The sequence below is a fragment of the Phyllobates terribilis genome, unplaced genomic scaffold (assembly GCF_046119375.1).
Source record: "Phyllobates terribilis strain yellow unplaced genomic scaffold, ASM4611937v1 Scaffold_35__1_contigs__length_13245226, whole genome shotgun sequence".
Lineage (NCBI taxonomy): Eukaryota > Metazoa > Chordata > Amphibia > Anura > Dendrobatidae > Phyllobates > Phyllobates terribilis.
This window is the reverse complement of record NW_027362795.1, coordinates 612,501-630,760: the sequence shown is the minus strand read 5'-3', so window position 1 is coordinate 630,760 and position 18,260 is coordinate 612,501. Positions and strand designations below refer to the sequence as shown.

Genomic DNA, 18,260 nt, shown 5'->3' with positions numbered 1-18,260 from the left:
GGAATGTGCCGGTTTTGGGGTTCTGCAGGAATCGTTGTGTGGGTCCCTGTTTGGTGATGCCTATATCTGCCCGAACTAAAGAATCTCTGAGATTGCGGGCCCGTTTGAAGCAGGGCAAAAAGGGCTTCTGGAAGCTAGGGATAGTAGCATAGCCTGAGCGCAGTATATTCCAGTTTTTTCGGATTGTTTTATGTAAAACATATGCATAGGGGTGAAAAGTGTGGACAAAAGGAATCCGGTCGGAATTATCGCTGCGAGGCCGAGGCTCTGTTTGTTGAATTGTTAGTAAAGATGGAGGGTATCCTCTGGAGATGAACTTAGAGCCCATTTCTTGTAGCCTTTGATGGCGTGTACTGGGATCTGATACTATCCTCTCTACTCTCTTGAGCTGGGACCTAGGGATAGATCTTTTGATATATGCCGGATGATTGCTGGAATAGTGGAGTAGTCCGTTGCAGTCCGTCGGTTTAGAATACAGGTCTGTGGAGAGGAAGCCATCGTCATCTTTGATGACGACAGTGTCCAAGAAGCTTACTTTATGCTGGTCATAGGTGACAGTAAAACCTAGATCAGGCCAGGCTGTGTTGAGGAGGTTGAAGAACGTGTTCAGGGTTTCCGGGGTGCCATTCCAGATGCAAAAAATGTCATCAATGTATCTCTTCCAGAGTACGGAATGTGTCTGGAAGAGAGGGTTAGTATAGACTACCTGGGTCTCGAAGGCTGCCATGTAGCAGTTAGCATACGGTGGCGCTACGTTCGAGCCCATAGCCGTCCCTTTGACCTGGAGATAGTACTTATCTTGGAACATGAAGTAGTTTTTGTGAAGTACTATGGTGAGTAGGTCAATTACCAGGTCAGTAAGTCTAGGGTCAGTGTCGGACTCCTTAAGCAGGGACTCCACCGTGTAGATGCCCTGATTATGAGGTATAGAGGTATATAGATTCTTGATGTCAAATGACACTAGAAGAGAAGCGGCGGGAACTTGTTGTAGATCAGATAATGTTTTCAGGAACATACCGGTGTCTAACAAAAAGGCCGGGGTTTTCTGAATCAGGGGTGTGATGATTTTCTCGAGAAATCTGGACAACGGAGAAAAGATGGAGTCGGTGGAGGCAACTATGGGTCGTCCGGGTGGGTTAGTCAAGTCTTTATGTATCTTGGGTAGTATATAGAAAACTGGAGTGATAGGGTAAGTTTTGTTGAGAAATTCACCTGTCTTACTGTCGATAATACCCGTTTCTATGTATCTATTAACTGTAGTCCTAATGAGGTTGGTGAAGGAGGTGGTAGGGTCCTGAGGGAGTTGTCGATAGGTAGTCGTGTCATGCAATTGACGCTCTACCTCCCGGATATATTTGTCTCTATCCATGATCACTATAGCCCCTCCTTTGTCAGCGGGCTTAATGATCAGGTCTTTGTCATTTTTGAGGCTATTGAGAGCCTGTTGGTCCAGTGCAGACAGATTGGGCTCATAATGGAGTTTCCCTCTGTCTACACTGGTCCTTAGGTCTCTGAAGGCTGAGTCTACGAACCCAATAAAGGTTTCCAGAGCATGTGAGCCATGGGGAGGCCTGTACATACTTTTGTTGAATAGACCCAGACTCTGAGATGTGATAACCACGTCAGTGTTAATTCTCGTGGTGGTTGGGTTTTTTGTTAAGGAGGGGAGGTCGGTATCCATGAAATGAGTCTTGAGCCTAAGAGAGCGATAGAAGCGTTGTAGCTCCATATCGAGTTGGAAGGTGTTATATCTCCCTGTAGGACAAAAGGACAGACCCTTCTGTAATACAGATAACTGGGTAGTAGTTAAAGTCTTAGATGAAATATTTACCACCAACGAGGTTGGGTTTGGGATCGAGTCACTCTTGTGAATTCCATGTTGCCGCCTGTGTTGGCCGCCTCTCCTCGTCTTCTTCTTCGGGGTAGTCTCCGAGGGAGTCCTAAAAAACGAGAGGAAGTGGTGAAATGGTCTCTCCTGTCCATTTCGGACCCTGATGAGGAGAAATCTGTGGAGGAGCGTGCGGGTCTGTAGGTATTTCCACCCGTATAGTGTTTCTCTTGCCATTTGTAGACTCTGTTGAGCTCGTAATCCTCGGTGTCTCTTTGAAATTTGCTTCTCTTTCTCGATTCAGTGTCCCGGTAAGTCGGAGAAAAGGATGTCATCTTCCACCTTCTCATACAATGCGGACGAAGCTTCCTCTATCTTGGCACAAGGCACCATATCTAGCGATTTCTTGAGGGCCCCCCCAGGCGAGACAAGGGGACGCGACTTGGAAAAAGAGAGACGACACCTCATCAACCTTGAACTGCATTGCGCCACGTTAACTGAGTACTTGAGGGTACAACGCATTCCAAGAGGTCTAAGGGTGGCACTGAGACCCACCCTTTTCTCCGACTTACCGGATTATTGCAGCAGATTCGAGCAGATTCTCAATAAATGCTCCTTCGATCTCATGACACGATCTGTTGATTTTTTACACAAAGCCATCACATCAACCAAAGACCAGATCAAGAATATTGAAACTCAATTAAGCACTTCGGCCAGTGCTGAAGAGTGGTTGACATTACAAGCAAAGATCAAAGCCAACACAGACCAACATAAAAGGGACACTGAATCGAGAAAGAGAAGCAAATTTCAAAGAGACACCGAGGATTACGAGCTCAACAGAGTCTACAAATGGCAAGAGAAACACTATACGGGTGGAAATACCTACAGACCCGCACGCTCCTCCACAGATTTCTCCTCATCAGGGTCCGAAATGGACAGGAGAGACCATTTCACCACTTCCTCTCGTTTTTTAGGACTCCCTCGGAAACTACCCCGAAGAAGAAGACGAGGAGAGGCGGCCAACACAGGCGGCAACATGGAATTCACAAGAGTGACTCGATCCCAAACCCAACCTCGTTGGTGGTAAATATTTCATCTAAGACTTTAACTACTACCCAGTTATCTGTATTACAGAAGGGTCTGTCCTTTTGTCCTACAGGGAGATATAACACCTTCCAACTCGATATGGAGCTACAACGCTTCTATCGCTCTCTTAGGCTCAAGACTCATTTCATGGATACCGACCTCCCCTCCTTAACAAAAAACCCAACCACCACGAGAATTAACACTGACGTGGTTATCACATCTCAGAGTCTGGGTCTATTCAACAAAAGTATGTACAGGCCTCCCCATGGCTCACATGCTCTGGAAACCTTTATTGGGTTCGTAGACTCAGCCTTCAGAGACCTAAGGACCAGTGTAGACAGAGGGAAACTCCATTATGAGCCCAATCTGTCTGCACTGGACCAACAGGCTCTCAATAGCCTCAAAAATGACAAAGACCTGATCATTAAGCCCGCTGACAAAGGAGGGGCTATAGTGATCATGGATAGAGACAAATATATCCGGGAGGTAGAGCGTCAATTGCATGACACGACTACCTATCGACAACTCCCTCAGGACCCTACCACCTCCTTCACCAACCTCATTAGGACTACAGTTAATAGATACATAGAAACGGGTATTATCGACAGTAAGACAGGTGAATTTCTCAACAAAACTTACCCTATCACTCCAGTTTTCTATATACTACCCAAGATACATAAAGACTTGACTAACCCACCCGGACGACCCATAGTTGCCTCCACCGACTCCATCTTTTCTCCGTTGTCCAGATTTCTCGAGAAAATCATCACACCCCTGATTCAGAAAACCCCGGCCTTTTTGTTAGACACCGGTATGTTCCTGAAAACATCTGATCTACAACAAGTTCCCGCCGCTTCTCTTCTAGTGTCATTTGACGTCAAGAATCTATATACCTCTATACCTCATAATCAGGGCATCTACACGGTGGAGTCCCTGCTTAAGGAGTCCGACACTGACCCTAGACTTACTGACCTGGTAATTGACCTACTCACCATAGTACTTCACAAAAACTACTTCATGTTCCAAGATAAGTACTATCTCCAGGTCAAAGGGACGGCTATGGGCTCGAACGTAGCGCCACCGTATGCTAACTGCTACATGGCAGCCTTCGAGACCCAGGTAGTCTATACTAACCCTCTCTTCCAGACACATTCCGTACTCTGGAAGAGATACATTGATGACATTTTTTGCATCTGGAATGGCACCCCGGAAACCCTGAACACGTTCTTCAACCTCCTCAACACAGCCTGGCCTGATCTAGGTTTTACTGTCACCTATGACCAGCATAAAGTAAGCTTCTTGGACACTGTCGTCATCAAAGATGACGATGGCTTCCTCTCCACAGACCTGTATTCTAAACCGACGGACTGCAACGGACTACTCCACTATTCCAGCAATCATCCGGCATATATCAAAAGATCTATCCCTAGGTCCCAGCTCAAGAGAGTAGAGAGGATAGTATCAGATCCCAGTACACGCCATCAAAGGCTACAAGAAATGGGCTCTAAGTTCATCTCCAGAGGATACCCTCCATCTTTACTAACAATTCAACAAACAGAGCCTCGGCCTCGCAGCAATAATTCCGACCGGATTCCTTTTGTCCACACTTTTCACCCCTATGCATATGTTTGACATAAAACAATCCGAAAAAACTGGAATATACTGCGCTCAGGCTATGCTACTATCCCTAGCTTCCAGAAGCCCTTTTTGCCCTGCTTCAAACGGGCCCGCAATCTCAGAGATTCTTTAGTTCGGGCAGATATAGGCATCACCAAACAGGGACCCACACAACGATTCCTGCAGAACCCCAAAACCGGCACATTCCCATGCCTCCAATGCAGACAATGCAATAACGTCCTACGAGGAAATACCATTCACCACCCATATACGGGTAAGAAATTTCACATCAAAGGCTACTTCACCTGTGAAAGTTCCTTTGTGGTATACCTTATCAAATGCCCTTGTGGCAAGATATATATAGGTGAGACCACCCAATCCGTTAGGGACAGGATCTCTAAACACAAGTCCACAATCCGCTGCAAAAACCTATTACTACCCATTCCACACCACTTTATCAGTAAAGGACATAATATATCTCAACTGAAGTATCAAGTCCTAGAACAGGTTCCACAACCAAGACGTGGTGGCGACCGTATCCGCCTCCTTAAACAGAGAGAGGCCTTCTGGATACACACTCTAGAGTCTCTATCACCCAAAGGCCTCAACCGCGAATACGACTTACTATCCTTCACCTAATGGATACTCACCCATTGTCTAGACAGCCCAGACAGTCATCTAGCACCTATGTAACAATATGCTGGGATTTATGTCTATATTTTCTCTATACACTTTTCTCTGTACGTTTTTCATGTACGTATATACATTAATGGGAATATGTAGGTGTATCTGTGTACATGAATATCCAACATCCACATGAGGAAAACTAGATTACCATTTGTATACATACAGGTGTCACACAATGAAATGCAGACACACAATGTAATGCAGACACAGGTACATAGACTTATTTACTAACGCAGTATTGTATACATACCGCTCATTGCAAAATGCCTTATGTATAAATTTACAGCTTTCTGGTTTTAGGCACTTATGTGAATAGACTGTATATAAATTATTCATCTACTATAGTTCAACTATTATCCTTTTCAAGCTGTGCGATTTTGTTCAGTATATCATGATATTAATTGTGATTATTTTTGTTTCAGATGTTCCCTACCCTTGGTCCTCTCCTCCTCCTCCTCTCTGAAAGCCCTACTCAGTTATACCCTAGTCCAGGAAAGCGCCCCTCTTCTCTACTAGCACGTACTAGCGCTTCCTGCTAGCTGGAACGCAAACACAGTGACTGTGGAACGCAATCATCACTAGGGAACGTCACTTCCGGTGACGTCATCGAGCTACTTCCGGTCCCGCGCGCTCAGCCTCCCAAGTGCACGCTAATTAACCCCAGCAGCACCTGCGCAGGGCTCTATTAGCTCCTGCATAAATGAGAACCTTCTCACACACACTGGCTACCACAACAAGCGGTGGACACCGCGTTTTGGCGCCATCCAGGTCATATGAAGCAATAAGGTAATGCCCTCTGTCACTAACACAGCACTCCCTGTGTAACATACTAGCTTCTGTATACATGCTCACCTATATTATTGATTCTAGGTGGTCCTTACCATTATCGTCCATACTGAGTGAATATCAGTATCCTTAGCCACATTCTAACATGCGGTATGTGTAGTCTGCCTTAATCTACTGAGCACTGCTTATAGATCCGCATCCCTGTCCCCTATCCCTCCTAATTACCATCCTCACGTTGTCTTTCCTTGTCAGTGGTCCTGTCCCTTACATGTATAAAATTTGAATGTCTATTGTATTTAATATATGTATTGTATTTTCTGTACTCACATTATGTCACATTTTGCAGTTAACTGATGAAGGTCACCAAGACCGAAACGTTTTATAAAATTTTGGACTGCAATAATAAAATTTTCACATTTGGAAACATTCCGAGTGCCAAGGCTTTTTTCATGCACAGTCAACACTGGCTGCCGTGTTATTGGGGTTCAGTAACGTCAGCTGTTCCCCTGCTGTGCGTACGTCAATTTCTCCTGCTCTGTCCACATTCACACTACTACTGATTTTATACTTGCTCCAATTAGGCCTCTGGCTCCACTCTGTTTTTAGTATTTACCCTGGGTTCCAGCACCGCCAGCTGTTTCCCAGCTGTGTCTTTGGCATGGGTACTCCCTCCTGCCCAGCTTGGTTCCAGCACGCCAGCTGTTTCCGGGTAGTGTCAACGTCACTTTGCCTCCAATGCGTTGTCCTGTCGTGTTGCGGTCGGGTTAGCCGACTCTATGGTGCCTGCAGTTTAGGTGACTCCTATGTGGGCTGTGGGATCTGGCAATGAAGGCTGCTTCCATAGTGCCAATAAGACAAGCACCCCCTGTAGGACTGTGGGTTTCGGTAACTGCGGCCGGCTCGCGGCCTTGCAACTTTTTTTACATGGGTACATTCTGCTACCCATCCGGGTTCCTGTACCGTCAGCTGGTTCTCGGCAGTGCCTTTGGCTTAGGTGCCTCCTTCTCGGTATCCAAGTTCCACCAACGTCTGCTGGTCCTTGGTAGTTCTTTCTGGCACAGGTACCTCCTGCTTAGTAACCGAGTTCCAGTACCGTCAGTTGGTTCTCGGTAGTTCCATTGGCTCTTGTACCTTCTGCTACCCATCCGGGTTTCAGTACTGTCAGCTGATCCTTGGTAGTTCCATTTGCTCTTCTACCTTCTGCTACCCATCCGGGTTCCAGTACCGTCAGCTGGTTCTCGGCAGTGCCTTTGGCTTAGGTGCCTCCTTCTCGGTATCCGAGTTCCACCAACGTCTGCTGGTCCTTGATAGTGCTTTCTGGCACAGGTACCTCCTGCTTAGTAACCGAGTTCCAGTACCGTCAGCTGGTCCTCGGTAGTTCCATTGGCTCTTGTACCTTCTGCTACCCATCCGAGTTCCAGTACCGTCAGCTGGTTCTCGGCAGTGTCTTGGGCACGGGTACTCACTCCTGCCCAGCCTGGTTCCAGCACGCCAGCTGTTTCCGGGTAGTGTCAACGACACTTTGCCTCCAATGCGTTGTCCTGTCGTGTTGCGGTCGGGTTAGCCGACTCTATGGTGCCTGCAGTTTAGGTGACTCCTATGTGGGCTGCGGGATCTGGCAATGAAGGCTGGTTCCATAGTGCCAATAAGACAAGCACCCCCTGTAGGACTGTGGGTTTCGGTAACTGCGGCCGGCTCGTGGCCTTGCAACTTTTTTTTACATGGGTACCTTCTGCTACCCATCCGGGTCCAGTACCGTCAGCTGGTTCTCGGCAGTGCCTTTGGCTTAGGTGCCTCCTTCTCGGTATCCAAGTTCCACCAACGTCTGCTGGTCCTTGGTAGTGCTTTCTGGCACAGGTACCTCCTGCTTAGTAACCGAGTTCCAGTACCGTCAGCTGGTCCTCGGTAGTTCCATTGGCTCTTGTACCTTCTGCTACCCATCCGAGTTCCAGTACCATCAGCTGGTTCTCGGCAGTTCCTCAGCCTTCTTGTACCTTCTGCTACATTTCCAAGTTCAAGCTTTTTAAAATGGTTCTTGGTAATCACTCTGGATCTCCCTGACGAGGACCCTGAAGACGAGGACCCTGAAGACCACCCCAAAGAAGACGAGGACCCCGAAGACGAGGACTCTGAAGACCAACCCGAAGAAGACGAGGACCCCGAAGATGACGACCCTGAAGACCACCCCGAAGAAGACGAGGACTCCGAAGACGACGACCCTGAAGACGACGACCCTAAAGACCACCCCGAAGAAGACGAGGACCCCCAAAACGACGACCCTGAACACGAAGACCCTGAAGACCACCCCGAAGAAGACGAGGACCATGAAGACGAGGACCCTGAACACTAGGACCCTGAAGACCACCCCGAAGAAGACGAGGACCCTGAAGACGACAACCCTGAAGACGACGACCCTGAAGACCACCCCGAAGAAGACGAGGACCCCCAAAACGACGACCCTGAACACGAAGACCCTGAAGACCACCCCGAAGAAGACGAGGACCATGAAGACGAGGACCCTGAAGACCACCCCTAAGAAGACGAGAAGCCCGAAGACGACGACCCTGAAGACGAGGACCCTGAAGACCACCCCGAAGAAGACGAGGACCCCGAAGACGAAGACCCTGAAGACAAGGACCTTGAACACCACCCCGAAGAAGATGAGGACCCCGAAGATGACGACTCTGAACACGAGGACCCTGAAGACCACCCCGAAGAAGACGAGGACCCCGAAGACGACGACCCTGAAGACGACGACCCTGAAGACCACCCCGAAAAAGACCAAAAAGATGACCCTGAAGAAGATGACCAAGTGGACAAAGAACAAGAAGACAACCACCAAGATACAGAAGAACAAGAGACAGAAAACCAAGAAGCAGAAGTACAAGAAGCTGCAGAACAAAAAGCAGAAGAACATTAAGCATAAGACTAAAAATCAGAGCAAAAGATATTATCTAAATTATAAGCAGAAGAAGACTAAGCAGTGTATGGGGGTGAGTCCGTTCCTCCTCGTGGTGCCCCTGGAAAAGACCTGCTGCTGCAGGCCAAACTGAACGCAGACAAATCCTGTTGTAATTCTTTTGTGATGGGCAGAACGAAAGGTGTAATGTTCAAACTTTTATAGATAACAACTACAGGAATGCCTGTCACAAATAAGAATATGAAGAAGATGAAGAAGATGAAGAAGTAGAATATGAAGAAGAAGAATAGTTGAATAAGAAGAATATGAAGAATGTAAAAAAAAAGAATAATACGAAGAAGGTGAAGAAGAAGAAGATGAAGTAGGTGAAGAAGAAGTTGACGAAAAAGATGCTGATGCTGAGAGTGATGAAGGAGAAAGTGTGGGAGAAGTAAAAAAGAAGGTGAAGAGCATGGAAGTAGTGAAACATAAATATCTGACAAAATATAAAAAAGCTTAACATAGTCAACATTTCCGTAACCAGAACGTCTTAAAAAATATATTAATTCCTTCTATTCCATTTGATTGGGCTAAACCTCTATGCCTTTATTGTCTCCCCCACCTCCCCCAATACATTCTACATTATTCTTAGTTGTTTTCCTTCATGTAGAATTAACCTACAAGGAAAGAAAGGGTTTATTTTCATTCCGATATTTCTGTCCCATTGACTTGAATTGGTTTCCGGTATCAGATCAGCGATATCCGATACTTTTTGGGTATCGGTCCGATCCAATCCGATACGATATTTCCCGATATCGGAAGGTATCGCTCAACACTATTCTTATCACCTGCAACGCTTCAATGAAAGCTGGTGAAAATGAAAGGTGATTGTCAGGAAGCTATCATCCTGACATATGTGTCCTGTACATTAAGGATTAAGTACTGGTTATGTTGCTATATAAAGCAGGGAAGTGTCAAATTAACCCTTGCTATGCTGACCAAAGATGTCACATCTGTTCCAAAAGTCACAAAGGACACGAGACCAGTGCGGATTCCAGAATTATCCAATGACAATCCAATGTAAGTCCAGGTGACTCTGCACAGATATTAAAGCTACATTTCATCTATGGACTTTGTTTTCTTATCAACATTTAATTTATGGACTTTGATTGACACATGACACATAGTACAGTTTATGGACTGAACAATAATGAATACAATTATGGACTGTACAATAGCTACACGCTATAATTTATTTCAAAGGAGTTTTTTTCTAAAGACTGTGTTATAAAAGAACCAAGAAGAAGACGAGACGAAGACCCGATGACATCAGACGATGACGATTGGACCTGTGATTGCTTCGATTTAGATTTAGGGAAGTATAATTATACATTTTATATGAATATTAGTTACGGCTTACCATAACATGAATTCACATCATTATGCTATTCAATACAGTACAGACCAAAAGTTTGCACGCACCTTCTCATTTAAAGAATGCCAAGAGTGTGCAAAGCAGTCATCAAAGCAAAAGGTGGCTACTTTGAAGAACCTAGAATATAAGACATATTTTCAGTTGTTTCACACTTTTTTGTTAAGTATATAATTCCACATGTGTTAATTCATAGTTTTGATGCCTTCAGTGTGAATGTACAATTTTCATAGTCATGAAAATACAGAAAAATCTTTAAATGAGAAGGTGTGTCCAAACTTTTGGTCTGTACTGTACATTTACCCATATTGACTCTACATCAGGGATGTAAAACTTAAAAACACGCAGAGGGCCAAAATGAAAAACTTGAACAAAGTCGTGGGCCAACCAGTATACTGTATAATGAGCCCCACATAGTCCTCCATACAGTTTAGTGGGCCCTGTATAGCTTTCCATACAGTATAATGGGCCCCACAAAGTCCTCTATGCAGAATAATAGCCCCACATAGGTGTGGTGGTTCTGGTGTCGCATGCCAAATATAATCACCCAAAATCGGGCATGTCTGCTCTACATTGTTGAAGCTTCCCCCTATGTGGTCATTGAGCTCAAGGTCTTAAGTTGGATTTAACAAAATTACCCACCCCTCTACCTTCTTTTCTTTCCTATCCTTTTGAATGTAGTGTAACCCTCAATGTTTGTCACCCAGTCATGGCTTTTATCCAGCCAGGTTTCAGTAATGGCCACTACATCGTAATCTGTGGCTGACATAAGAGTCTCTAATTCATTTATTTTGTTTTCAAGACTTCTTGCATTTGTCTGCAGACATTTAATACTATTAGCACATTTATTACTGCTACTCGCCTTCTTTCTTTCCTTGAATGTTCCAGCCCCCCTAAATCCTCATTGACCCCTACTGTGTCACTCTGTCTACTCTACTCCCTTATTTGGACAGCTACCCTCCCTCCCCCACATCCTAGTTTGAAAGCTCCTCCATCCATCTAACCATTTTTTCCCCCAGCACAGCTGCACCCTCCCCATTAGAACTGTAGCCTGTCTCTATCGTAGAGCCTGTAGCTGACAGAAAAGTCAGCCCAGTTCTCCATGAACCCAAACCCTTTCTTCCTGCTACTTAATTATCTCCTTAAGCTCCCCATGACTTTCTAGTGATGCTAGTGGAATCAGAAGTATTTCTGAGAACACCGCCATGGAGGTCCTATACTTCAGCTTCTCTCCTAATTTCCTGTAATCATTTTTAAAGACCTTCCACCTCCCTCTAACTCTGTCATTGGTACCAATGTGTACCATGACCGCTAGGTTTTCCTCAGCCCCACCCAATAATCAGTTTATCTGATCGCATGAAGATCCACTGAATTAACTTAGGAATTATCTTAAGGACCATTATCTTTTTACTTAATGAGATAATGCAGACAGCACCTGACCCACCTGGAACCAAGAACTCTCCCTACCTCATACTCCCGATACCCTTCCAAATCCACCTCAATTATGTCTTGAGGTCCCCTCAAACTTTTTTTAAAAGAGAAGAATGGAAAGAATTATTGATTTTCCAGGCAAAAGGAAGCTGCAACTTAACTGTCACAGGATTTAAAATTTAAATTTTATAAGAACTTACAAATTTAAGTGCAAACTTTCTAGATGTGATCTTTAAGCGCAGAGTTTTTGAGGACAACCACACAAAATCCCCCACCCTAAAGACAGGAGCCTTCCTATGTCTGCGATTAGCACCTCTTTTGGCCTGGTCACCAGCTACCAAAAGATACCTTTCGACCTCCTTCCACACCTTAATTAATTGGGAACAAAATCTCTCCTCCTCTGGCATAGAGGACTGTAATCCTGAAAAATTCCCAAACACTGGATGAAAACTACCGCAGCTAAAAAAGGCAAGGTCTCAGTACCCTTTGAGGAATGTTTATTTAGCGCATACTTTGTAAGGGGCAGAAATTCCACCCTGTCTTTCTGATTAGAGGAGACAAAACATCCCTAATTCCCTAATACTGCTCTATTCCCTGGTTCATTCTTTCCATTTGACCATTAGTCTCGGGATGATAGACTGAGAGAAAAGACAGCTTGATACCCAAGCAGCTTTTGAAGAGGGACCAAAAGAACCATTTTGCTAAAACGGTACACCACCAGCAACACTACAGTATTACCACCAGTGTTAAGCAAATCGGTGACAAAGTACATGGACGTAGGTCCAGGGTTGCGACGGAACATCGTTAGCACCGTCAATATACAACAGGTTGTTATGATCGGTCAAGACAGTCACCTTATGTGCTGGACCTGCTGGATCTCAAATTGACATTTCTCCAGTTTAGCAAATAAAGGTTGTCATGTGGAACCTGAAGAAACTGTCTGACATGCTCACGATGCTCCTCCAGAGTATGTGAATTAATCAATGTCATCTGGGTAAATCACCACAAATCTACGCACCAGTGAGCAAAAAGTGTATGAAATTTAGAAAGACGGCCGGAGCATTGGTTAACCCAAATTACATCACCAAATTTTCAAAATGACACTGAGGAATATTGAACAGGGCTGTAGAGTCAGAGTCAGTGTCCATTTTGATGGAGTCGGTATAAAATAGACCGACTCCAACTCCTAAAATATATAATAAATTGGGTACAGTAGTTCAATGCAGTTTGTGGGGAATATATTTTTCATAAGAATTTGGGAAAGTTATGAAATGTCCTATTAATGTCTGTCCTATTCCTGATCTAAGGGTCTAGACTTTTAGCGGAGATGAATCTGTGCGACAGTAAATTAAACATGAGCCATGTATGAGGGAGTCGGAGTAGGTGTCATGGAAATTGCGGAGTCTGAGTCAGAGGCTTAGCGTATCGACTCCACAGCCCTGGTATTGAATGCGGTCTTCCATTCGTCACCCTGACGTACGAGTATAAGGTTATATGCCCCTCTCAAGAAACGTTTAGAAAACCATGTAGCTCCAGATAATATAAGGGATAAAGGATAGGGATTGTGAACCGTTATTTTATTAATCTCTCTAAAATCCAAGCACAAATGCAACCCTCCAACCTTTTTTAACAAGAAAACCCCCCAAGGCGACTGGAGAGGTGGATGGCTATATATGAGGCTACGACCCCACTATCAGTATTTGGTGAGTATTTTTTCTCAGGAGTGCGTGATAAATGCAGAATTGGTGACTTGTTTCTATTAGACCGTTTCTCTGATTGTTCCTCATCTGGTTTTGGCTCCCACTCCTGCGTTAAAATACTACTAGTAGAGAATTCATATAATCCATCAAACTCAATCTGACAGGTGCCCCGTCCCGTCCCCATCAAAGTGTATCAAACTGTCTAACCCCTCCCCTTTTTGCAGAGCTTGACCCCTCCCCTTTGACACTATGAAATTGATAGTGTTATTAGTGTATCAATTAAAATTGATAGGGTCATTATCAAATTATTTAATTTTGATTAAATTAATTGATTTGATAATGTTACTATCAATTTCCGGGGTTTATTATTATTTTTGAGTCTGTGCTGCACAATGAAATTGATAGTGACACTATTAAAATAGATTCGATAGTGTTACTATCAATTAAATGTCCGGGGGCTATTATTATTATTATTATTATTATTATGTTGTTTGAATTTGGTTGAATTTGATTGTGGCATATTATGTATGTCACTATCAAATTCACTATTATTATTACACTGTGTGCAGAATTATTAGGCAAATGAGTATTTTGATCACATGATACTTTTTATACATGTTGTTCTACTCCAAGCTGCATAGGCTTGAGAGCCAACTACCAATTAAGTAAATCTGGTGATGTGCATCTCTGTAATGAGGAGGGGTGTTGACTAATGACATCAACACCCTATATAAGGTGTGCTTAATTATTAGGCAACTTCCTTTCCTTTGGCAAAATGGGTCAGAAGAGAGATTTGACAGGCTCTGAAAAGTCCAAAATTGTGAGATGTCTTGCAGAGGGATGCAACAGTCTTGAAATTTCCAAACTTTTGAAGCGTGATCACCGAACAATCAAGCGTTTCATGGCAAATAGCCAACAAGGTCGCAAGAAGCGTGTTGGCCAAAAATGGCGCAAAATAACTGCCCATGAATTGAGGAAAATCAAGCGTGAAGCTGCCAAGATGCCATTTGCCACCAGTTTTGCCATATTTCAGAGCTGCAACATTACTGGAGTATCAAAAAGCACAAGGTGTGCGATACTCAGGGACATGGCCAAGGTAAGGAAGGCTGAAAAACGACCACCTTTGAACAAGAAACATAAGATAAAACATCAAGAATGGGCCAAGAAATATCTTAAGACTGATTTTTCAAAGGTTTTATGGACTGATGAAATGAGAGTGACTCTTGATGGGCCAGATGGATGGGCCAGAGGCTGGATCAGTAAAGGGCAGAGAGCTCCACTCCGACTCAGACGCCAGCAAGGTGGAGGTGGGGTACTGGTATGGGCTGGTATCATCAAAGATGAACTTGTGGGACCTTTTCTGGTTGAGGATGGAGTGAAGCTCAACTCCCAGACCTACTTTAAGTTTATGGAAGACAACTTCTTCAAGCAGTGGTACAGGAAGAAGTCGGTATCGTTCAAGAAAAACATGATTTTCATGCAGGACAATGCTCCATCACATGCATCCAACTACTCCACAGGGTGGCTGGCCAGTAAAGGTCTAAAAGAAGAAAAAATAATGACATGGCCCCCTTGTTCACCTGATCTGAACCCCATAGAGAACCTGTGGTCCATCATAAAATGTGAGATCTACAGGGAGGGAAAACAGTACACCTCTGGGAACAGTGTCTGGGAGGCTGTGGTGGCTGCTGCACGAAATGTTGATGGAAATCAGATCAAGCAACTGACAGAATCTATGGATGGAAGGCTGTTGAGTGTCATCATAAAGAAAGGTGGCTATATTGATCACTAATTTTTTTGGTTTTTGTTTTTGCATGTCAGAAATGTTTATTTCTAAATTTGTGCACTGATATTGGTTTACCTGGTGAAAAGAAACAAGTGAGATGGGATTATATTTGGTTTTTATTCAGTTGCCTAATAATTCTGCACAGTAATAGTTACCTGCACAAACAGATATCCTCCTAAGATAGCCAAATCTAAAAAAACCCACTCCAACTTCCAAAAATATTAAGCTTGGATATTTATGAGTCTTTTGGGTTGATTGAGAACATAGTTGTTGATCAATAATAAAAATAATCCTCTAAAATACAACCTGCCTAATAATTCTGCACACAGTGTATGTTGTTGTACTGCACAGTGAATATGAAAGGCACTTTATAAGTTTTAATGATTTTATTAAAAAATAGAATGTATCAGACACATCACATTTCAGCCAAATTATAGAGTGATGTAAAGCATTACAATAACATAAGGTGTTGAATTTAAAAAAATATGTTTTACAAGTGTTCAGAATAATATAAAAAGTATTTCATAATCTGTAGTAGCACAGGCATATTACAAGCGCGTCTCAGACCGCTGACCTCTACACATGTAGGATGTCGCAGGTCCAGCATAATTTTCCGCATGGTCAGAGACTGTTTTTAGAGCGATTACCAGCTCGGTGCCCTGGCTACCAGATAAAATGACCACTAACCCAGTAACGCCTCGTCCTGACCAGATAGTGTCCAGTGTTATCATCTGATAGCGTGATGCCGCAGTGTGGTCAGCTCAAAGCAATTCCACATCACATTGTCAGCTAAACACCGCCATACTAGGGTAACACAGAAAAAGTGTATTTTTACTCACTAGAAAATAAACCTAATTTATGTCTGCAATCAAAGAATTCATTATCGCATTAGCAACTATAACGAGAATTTTAGCTTTTATCACAAAGGGCCAAACAACGCTGCTTATAAAGGTAGCTTGTTCTATAGGTTGAATGTGCAGGACATAGATTATTCTTCAGAAACGGGGTCACTATTTGCCCAATTTGATTTAAATTTGTATTGAAGAAGCTCAATATCTTCTTATAGGTCAGCCCCCGGGCAAAATGATTCAGAAAAGATACACAGAAATGTCCGCACACACTACTAAATGTATCATGCAACTGCCGGTTTTGATAGGCATATGTCGCATAGTTCCTATTCAAGAATGTCGCAAAATCACGGGGAAATAAAATATTATTTAGCTCGAACCCGTAACTATCGAAAAATATGGTCTTTTTATCATTGCAAAGCACGATCAATATTCAGTGCCGACCGGGACGACCTAAGGGATCCGTGTTGATAATGAAGGCAGCGGGTGTCTTGTTCACTCTCTCAGACAGCAGCAAGTCACACGGCAGCACACCTGCAAATATGCGCTCTGTACACTCCCTGACAGAAGTTATGTCGCTTATCCATGTTATGTAAATGAAAGCTTATAAGCTGACGTTAAATTCATCCATTGGTTTTATAAATTACTCTTTTGAAAGCTGAAACCCTCCGAAATTTGGTTTAGGTTAAGAAAATAAATTGGCATCAATGCTGAAATATTGATCATTTAATGAACACAGAATGGTCAGATTTTTGCAAGACAAAAGTTTTGTCGCCCACAGAAAGTAATGTGATATTCAAACAAATAATTATCTTAAAATACAAATATATGTTGCATAACATTGATGAATGAAGTCGTGGTGCTATTAGAGTCATATTTAATATTTTGTGTGACTTCCATGAGCTTGAAGGACTGCATCCATGCGGTTCAACAATGATTCATACAATTTATTAATGAAGTCATCAGGAATAGCAAAGAATGCCATCTTACATGCCTCCCAGAGGTCATCTAGAGTTTGGTTTTGTCTTCCAGGCTTCCTCTTTCATCCTACCCCAAACATGCTCAATGATGTTCATGTCTGGTGAATGGGCTGGCCAGTCCTTGAGCACCTTGATCTCTTTTTTGTCTGGAGGAACTTTTGTAGAGATGGATGTATGAGATGGAGCACCATCCTGCTGCAGAATTTGACCCCTTTTATGATTTGGAATGTAAGAGGTAGCTAAGACTTCTTGATATTTTAGGCTATTGATATTGCCTTCCACCTTGCAAATGTTTCACACACCCCCATACTGAATGTAACCCCAGACCATGATCTTTCCCCCACCAAATTTAACTATTTTCTGGGTGTATTTTGGATCCATACGGGCTCCAGTAGGTCTCCTGCAGTATTTGCGGCGGCTGTGGTGTAATTCTACTGAAGATTCATCAGAGAAATCCACCTTCTTCCACTTTTCCAGCATCCATCTGTTTAGCAGGCTGTGGGACTTTGTAAATGCCACGCGTTTTTTTATTTGCCTTTTGTTTAGTGCTGGCTTTTGGGCACTGATTCGACCATGGAGGCCATTTTGAGACAGAATCCTACAAACTGTTCTAGTTGACACAGGGACTTGAGGTGACCAGGCCTGTTGGAGCTCTGCTGCAGTGGAAGAGGGGCTTGCTTTGGATTTTCTAACCAACAAACGTTCCTCCTGAGCAGTTGTCTTGCGGGGTCTGCGGGACCTGGGCTTGTCAAACACATCTCCAGTCTCTTCAAATCTTTTTTTAATTCTTTGTACTTGACGGTGAGACACATTAAAGGTGCCAGCCACCTCTGCAGTGGATTTGGTCTTCAGCCTCTTGATAATCAAGGCTTTGGTTTCAGGGTGGATTTTTGGCATGTTGTCAGAGCTCAAGTTGCAGTTCAAGTGAAGGTCTGGGGTGCTGGGTTTCTTTTTATACACACTCACTAATTAACTGATCATTTACTGAGCACTGGTGAGGATTAGTGATGAGCGAGCCCTAAAATGCTCGGGTGCTCGAAGCTCAGGTCGAGCACATTGGAATACTCGGGTGCTCGACCTGAGCAACGAGCCCAATGTAAGTCTATGGGAAACTCTAGCATTTTTCTGGTGTCCCCCCCGGCGGTCTGCAGAAGGTCAAAAATTGCCCAAATCGATGGGA

At 43.8% G+C, this 18,260-nt stretch overlaps 1 pseudogene; it reads left to right on the top strand.

The window, feature by feature from the left end:
• Positions 1-2,156: 2,156 nt before the first annotated feature.
• The window catches only part of LOC141182572 (uncharacterized), a 449,915-nt pseudogene continuing 433,811 nt past the window's right edge, over positions 2,157-18,260 (top strand).